We start from the raw sequence: 7,851 nt of genomic DNA on the forward strand, positions 1-7,851 counted from the left end.
TCATTCACTCACTCATTCTTTCACTCAAGGTTTTTGGTGCCCACAGCATCCCAGCAGATGCTGGCCCTGGTGACCCAGTCCAACCTGGTCACTTCATGCCCATCAATGGACAAACAAATAAACAAAATGTAGCTGATGCCACTCACGTCTTAATTTATAGCTTCACCTCCCCCCTCATTTTTTTTTTCTGTGGTTTGGTGGGTTTTTTTGTTCTTTGTGTTTTTATGCATGAAACCCGGTTGTTTTTCCTGTTAAGTTTCCCACAGTCTAGAACTTGCTGATTTGTTTCCCTGTGATGATTTAAGTTTTTGAATAGATAGTTCATTCCCTTGTTTCAAAATTCAAGAGTCAAAAGGACATCCAGAGGGCAGCTGCTGTGGGAGAGTCTGTGGCTCCTCAAAAAGTTCAACAGGGCTTCCCTGGTGGCGCAGTGGTTAAGAATCCGCCTGTCGATGCAGGGGACACCGGTTCGTACCCCGGTCCGGGAAGATCCCGCATGCCGTGGAGCGGCTGGGCCCGTGAGCCATGGCCGCTGAGCCTGCGCGTCCAGAGCCTGTGCTCCTCAACGGGAGAGGCCACAACAGAGAGAGGCCCGCGTACCGCAAAAAAAAAAAAAAAGTTCAACAGAATTGCCACCTGACCCACCAGCTCTTCTACTAGGTGTGAATAGAAGACCTGCAAGCAGAGACCCAAATAGGTACCTGCCTGTGTGTGAATGTTCACAGTAGCGGATTCACAATGGCCAAAGGTGCAAGCAACCCAAGTGTCCATCGACGGATAAACAAACATGGTCCATCCACACAGCGGAATATTGCTCAGCCTTACAAAGGAAGGAGATTTCCTGCTTCACCGTGGATGAACCTTGAGGACATGATGCTCAGTGACATACGTCAGACACAGAAGGGCAAATACTGTCTGATTCCATTCACTTGAGGTCCCCAGAGGAGTCACATCCACAGAGACAGGAAGTAGATGGTGGGGGCCAGGGGCTGGGGGAGGGGCTGGGGAGTCAGTGTTTCATGGGGACAGAGTTTCAGTTTGGGAAGATGAGAAAGTTCTGGAGATGATGGTGGGGATGGTTGCACCACAGTGTGAAAGTGCTCAATGCCACTGAGCTGTCAGCTTAAAAATGGGGAAGAGGGGGCTTCCCTGGTGGCGCAGTGGTTGAGAGTCCTCCTGCCAATGCAGGGGACGCGGGTTCGTGCCCCGGTCCGGGAAGATCCCACATGCCGCAGAGCAGCTGGGCCCGTGAGCCATGGCTGCTGAGCCTGCACGTCTGGAGCCTGTGCTCCGCAACGGGAGAGGCCACAACAGTGAGAGGCCCGCGTACAGCAAAAAAAAAAAAAAGAAAAATGGGGAAGATGGTTAATTTTATATTATGTGTATTTTACCACAAAAAGGTGTGCCCAGATGAACATCCCACTCCCACAGTGCCCTGGGTGTCCTCCCAGAGGAATCTCAGCCAGACAATACCCTGGCCTAGCCCCCTGGGGTTGCCAGGGACAGCCACGTGGTCCCGACTCCTCCACATGGGCAAGTGAACCAGGGAGCAAGCCCTGGCAGCTGTCTGTCATTTCAGAAGATGTGGCCTCACTGCCCTTGTTGGGACCATTTGGTCCCACCAGCGAAGACCAGACACTGTTTCCTGGACCTCCTAATTTTTAAAGAACGTAATGTAACATACGTCTTAGGGGTAACGTAACATAAAATAGCATAACACATAACATAAATTTCAGCATCTTAACCATAAGGACCTCCTATGAGTGGAATCACACACTGTGTGTCCTTCTATGCCTTGCTGCAGCATTTGTGTTCTCAAGGTCCATCCATGTGGTAACGAGTGTCAGTGCTTCTCTCCTTTTCATGGCTGAGGATGACCACGGATGGACCATGTGGTGTGGATGGACCACACTGTGTTTATCCATCATAGGTCGATGGACACTAGGGTTGCTTTCACCTTTTGGCTGTTGTGAATCATGCTGCTGTGAACATGGGTGTGCAAATATCTCTTCGAGTCCCTGCTTTAAATTCTTTTGGGTATGTACGCTGGAGTGGGATTGCTGGGTCATATGGTGATTCTATGTTTAATTTTTTGAGCAACCTCCAGGCTGTTTTCCATGGCAGCTGCACCCTCTTACATTCCCTCCAGCTGTCCACAAGTCTTCCAAAAATTTCTCTACATCCTCACCAAAGCCTGTTATTTCTGTTTTTTTTCCTTCATAGCCATCCTAAGGGGTGTGAGGTATGAGCCCCCGAACTCTTTGTTATGGAGTATTTCAAACACACAGGAGAGGAGAAAGTAGATGCCCCCCCCCATCCAGCCTCAACCAGTATCCACCCCTGGCCGGTCTTATTTTTTTCTCCAGTCCACCCTTGGATGATTATTATTTCTTTTATAAATTTATTTATTTATTTTTGGCTGCGTTGGGTCTTCATTGCTGCACGTGGAGTTTCTCTAGTTGCGGCGAGTGGGGGCTACTCTTCATTGTGGTGCACGGGCTTCTCATTGCAGTGGCTTCTCTTGTTGCAGAGCACAGGCTCTAGGCGCGCAGGCTTCAGTAGTTGTGGCTCGCAGGCTCTGGAGCACAGGCTCAGTAGTTGTGGCACACGGGCTTAGTTGCTCCACGGCATATGGCATCTTCTCAGACCAGGGCTCAAACCTATGTCCCCTGCATTGGCAGGCGGATTCTTAAGCACTGCGCCACCAGGGAAGTCCCTTGGATTATTTCTTCCAACTTTTTATTATGAATATTTTCAAGTGTGGAGAAGAGTTGAAAGGATTTTGTGGTTAAAAACTCAAAACCTAGCTCTTACGATTAACATTCTACTATATTTATTTAGCACATAACTGAACATCCATCCTTTCCTCTATGTGGCCACATTTTTGTGCATGCCTGTGTGGTAATGTGCCACCTATTTGAATGGCAAAACCAAAACCAAAAAAATTTGGACAAAACAAAGTGCTGGCAAGGATGCAGAACCACCAGAACTCTCAGATGTTGCCAGCGGGGATGCAGTCACTTTGGAAGACAGCTCAGCGGTTCCTCAAAATGTGAAATGCAGAATTGCCAGATGATCCAGCTGTTCCACTCCTGGGTGTTAACCCAAGAGAAATGAAGTCTTCTGTCCACAGAAAAAGCTGCACACACGTGTTCATAGTAGCATGACTTGTAATCACCAAAAACTGAAGACAACCCGAATGGTTCTCAACTGGTCAAAGGATGAAAAAAACCCTACAGAATGTCCGTATGAAGGAACATCATCCAGACCTAACAAGGAGTCAGTGCTCTCAAGAACGCTGATGAATCACAGATGAATTATGTGAGGTGAAGGAGACCAGGCTCCTACTGTCTGATTCCACTGCGTGACATCCCAGAGAAGATCAAACTAAGAGGCCCAAACTTGATCTGCACTTGGGAAGGGCTGGGGGAGGGAGGTAACTACAGGGGGGAACGGGGGCATTTTTTTTTCTTTTTTTGATAAACTTATTTATTTAATTTTGTCTGCGTTGGGTCTTCATTGCTGCACAGGGGCTTTCTCTAGTTGCAGCGAGCGGGGGCTACCCTTCGTTGCGATGCGCGGGCTTCTCATTGAGGTGGCTTCCCTTGTTGGCAACACGCACACACACACACACACACACACACTCACGCACACATGCACACATGCTCACGCCCGTACCCGGCTAACCTCGGCGACAATCCCCACCCGCCCCCTGGTGGCCACGCTGGTCCACACAGACCCATCTCCTAACTTAACCATGGCTGGATTCCTGGCAGAGGCTGACCCCGTTTTTGAAACGACACCTCTGGCTCCTGGGAGCCCCACTCCGCAGGTGGGGGTTTAGCTGTGCCTCTGGAGAGGGGTGGTCCTGGGGCCAAGAGCCCAACATTTAAGAGACCCGCCAAGTGGGAGGAGACCCAGGGTGGGGCAGCTGACCAGGAGAGGGTCCAGGAAGACCTCTGCCTCCTCGGTCCTCACGGAAGGGGTGAAGGGGGTCTTGCTATCAGAGCTGAGGGAAGGAAGGGGGTCAGCGAGGGAGCTGCGAAGGAGCGAGCAAGTCTGGGGCCCGGCTGAGCATGCATGTCTGTGTGTGACAGTTTTGCGGGATTTGGAGAAGTGAGAGGTGAGAGGGATGGGGTACACAGGAGGAGATGGGGGCACAGGAAAGTCCTGAGCCCCAGAGGGCTCCATGTATAACCTGGGGCCCCTGATATGACCTGGGGCCCCAACATATAACCAGGAGTCCCCTACCTGTAATCTGGGGCTCCCACCCATAACCTGGAGACTTCTATTTATAATCTGAGGCCACCCACCTATAACCTGGGGCCCCCTGCTATTACCTGGTGCTCCTACTTATAACCTGGGGTCCCCACCTCAAACCTGGGGCCCCTCACTTGTAACATGATCCCCCCTACCTATAACCTTGGGTCCCCCACTACAACCTGAGGCCCCCGTCTATAACCTGAGGCCTCCCATTGTAACCTGGGGCCCCTTACCTGTAATCTGGGGCTCCCATCTGTAACCTGGGCCCCCCACCTAAACCTAGAGCCTCCCCATATAACCTGGGGACCCCACCTAGAAACTGAAGCCCCTCAATGGTAACCTGAGACCCCATCCTGGGGCCCCCCACCTATATAACCTGGGCCCCACCTGTAACCCAGGGTCCTTAACAGAACCCGAAGGATGGTGAGGGTGAGAGCATGCTGGCAAAGCATTTTTCCCAGGGCTCCCGTAAATATTTGTAACTATGGCTTAGGCCTATTACTAATCCCATTTGTCACAGTTTACTGTCCCAGAGGTCACGCTGCCTCTCTAGGTCCAAAGTGTCATCCCTGGCTGCTAAGTCTTTTCTTTTTGTGGTGATTCATAAAGTAATAGTATATCTCACTTACCATGGCTCTTATATTTGATGACATACGGTATTGTTACTCCTCCACTCAGAGAGATGGTATAGGAGAAGCCAGGAACCAACCCGCCTGCCCCGGCCCAGTTCCGCAGCTGAGGCTCTCTGCTGGGCAAAGGGCTGGGGCCTGTGAGAAGGTCCCTAGAGAGGCTTAGAGCAGCCCTCACAGGGGTCTCAACCTCATCGTGCTTGGGAAGGTCCCCCCAAACTGGCTCTGTGCTAGCCTGGCTTGGGTTTGATGCTTGCTATGAACCTTACATAAGCACGACAGCTGGGCAGCCCCAAGGCCTGCATCACCCGGAGAGGATGATGTTAGAATTCTTACTGGGCTCCTGGGGGCTCCCAGGCTGGGCACTGAGATGTGAGTGCCCGCTCCACCAGGCACCTGGTCAGGGGGCTTTGCCTCTGCAAACCTCAGTCACCTGTAAGGAGCATGGAAGGAGGATTCTAGAACATTCCATCACCTGGAAAGGAAACCCCCGTCCTCATCAGCAGTCACACACACCCAGCCCCTCCCCCAGCCACTGACAACCATGAATCCATTCTCTGTCTCTGCGATTTGCCTGTTTTGGATGTTTCCCATCAACAGAATCACACTGGGTGGCCTTCTGTGTCTGGCTTCTCTCACTGTGTTTTCAAGTTCATCCATGTGTGTCAATGACTCATTCCTTTTCATGGCTGAATATTATTCCAGTGTGTGGATATGTCATATTCTGTCTATCCGTCATCTGTTGACGGACATTTGAGTTGTTTCCACTTTTTGACTACTGTGAATCATGCTCCTGCAAATACCCGTGTACAAGTTTTTGTGTGGACGTATGCTTCCATTTCTCTTGCGCAGACACCTACGAGTGGAATTACTGGGCCATGTGGTAACTCAATGTTAAACTTTCAACTTTTTTTCCAAAGTGGCTGCACCAACTATATGAAAGTTCTAGTTTGTCCACATCCTTGTCAATACTTGTTATCATCCTTTTTTTTTGATCATAGTCATCCTGGTGGGTATGAAGTGGTTAATCTAATTGAATTTAATTAATTTATTTTTTTGCTGCACTGCACAGCTTGTGGGATCTTAGTTCCCTGACCAGGGATCGAACCTGGGCTCCCAGCAGTGCAAGTGTGGAGTCCTAACCACTGTACTGCCAGGAAATTCCCTGAAGTGGTTAATTTTAATAACATTTATTTTAACCTAACATATCCAAAATTTATCATTTCAACATGTGATCAATGTAAGTTATTGGGTGTTTTCACATTACAATTATTAAGATATACATATATACACACATATATGTATGTATATACGCATATATTATGTTAACATGTTTTCACGTTAAGGCTTCAAAATCCAGTGTGTGGTTACACCCACAGCACATCTCAATTCCAGCAGCCACATTACAGGAGCTTAACAGACACATGTGGCCAGTGGCTGCCGTACTGGACAGCACAGCTCAAACTGCCGAGGATGCAGCAGTGGCCAAGACATACCCAGCCTCTGCCTCAGAGAGCTCCCAGTGTAGTTGCAGACACTGAAGAAAAACGGGTAACGGAATGTATAAATGAGACAATTTCTGCTGGTGACAAGTGTTAAGGAGAATATCAAACTGGAAAGGGGTTACATTCAAAGGAATGATCAGGAGGACTTCTCAGAAAAGGTGGCGTCTGAGCTGAGATTCACCTTCATGGACTCTTTCTGCAATGGTCACCAAACATTTCCCGAGTCCCTTCCATGTGTCCTGAACATCAGGAGAGGGGTGGAGTGAAGGAGAGTGAGGCCTACAGATGCCAAAATTATCAAACACCCCAGATTCCAAGAAATTTAGGCATAAGCCAGCAGTCAAAAACATAGAAAATACCAAAAGGAATTTGAGTTGGGCAATGTTCCTTCTTCTTTAGTTTTCTGGAAGAGATTGTTTGAAACCAATGTTACTTCTTCCCAAAATGTTTGATGGACATTCATGAATGAAACCATCTGGGCCTTAATTGTCTTTGTTGAAAGGTTTTTCCCAGGAATTCCCTGGCAGTCCAGTGGTTAGGACTCTGTGCTTTCACTGCTATGGGCCTGGGTCCGATCCCTGATGGGGGAACTAAGACCCTGCAAGCCGTGCAGCCAAAAAAAGAAAGGTTTTTCTCTACAGATTTAATTTCTCTAATAGATATAAAACGATGTAAATTATCTATTTCTTCTTGAGTAAGCTTTCATTTTAGTGCCTTTTCAGGTGCCGGTCCATTTCATGTTGACTTTATAGGCATAGAGTCGTTCCTATATCTAATCCTTGTAATATCTGTAGGGTCTGTAGTGATATCCCTTCTTTAATTCCTGATACTGGTCATCCTTTTTTCTTGGTCAGTCTGGCTAGAGTTTTATCAATTGTTTTGATCTTTTCAAAGACCAATCTTTTGGCTTCATCAATTTTCGCTATTCTCTTTCTATTCTGTTTCAGTGGTTTCTGCTCTGATCTTTATGATTTAGAAATCTCGGGCTAATCCACATGTTCTGATTAGGACTTGCTGGTATGTTGGTGTGACTTGTGGCCCCCACCCCCAAAGCCACAGAAACCCCTCTTCTGTGGGTCATTTGAGAATCTGATGAAACTCACGGATGTCCCCAAGAACAAGCACATGCGCACACTCAATTTTGCACATAGGTTTAGGTAGTTCACAGGTGTCAGGCTCAGAACCCCCAACCTGGAGCTCAAATCCGATGGTGTCAGCTCCCAACGTTTCCACTCAAGACAAGCAGTTTGTTCCGGCAAAGTAAGAATCTAGCGATAAAAAACAGAAAGGTAAAAAAAAACAACACAGGCCTGGAGGTATTTTCAGTTTCACTAAGTATTTTGCCAACTCTGTTTGTTTTTCATCCAAAAGCACTTTGCTGACACCATCCCAGCTGGGTTCTGAGTTTTAGCCCGTGAGTTTCTTTGGGCAGACTCCGCCCAGCGCACTTCTCT

Source organism: Mesoplodon mirus (genome assembly GCF_964341445.2).
Source record: "Mesoplodon mirus genome assembly, chromosome: 5".
Taxonomy (NCBI): domain Eukaryota; kingdom Metazoa; phylum Chordata; class Mammalia; order Artiodactyla; family Ziphiidae; genus Mesoplodon; species Mesoplodon mirus.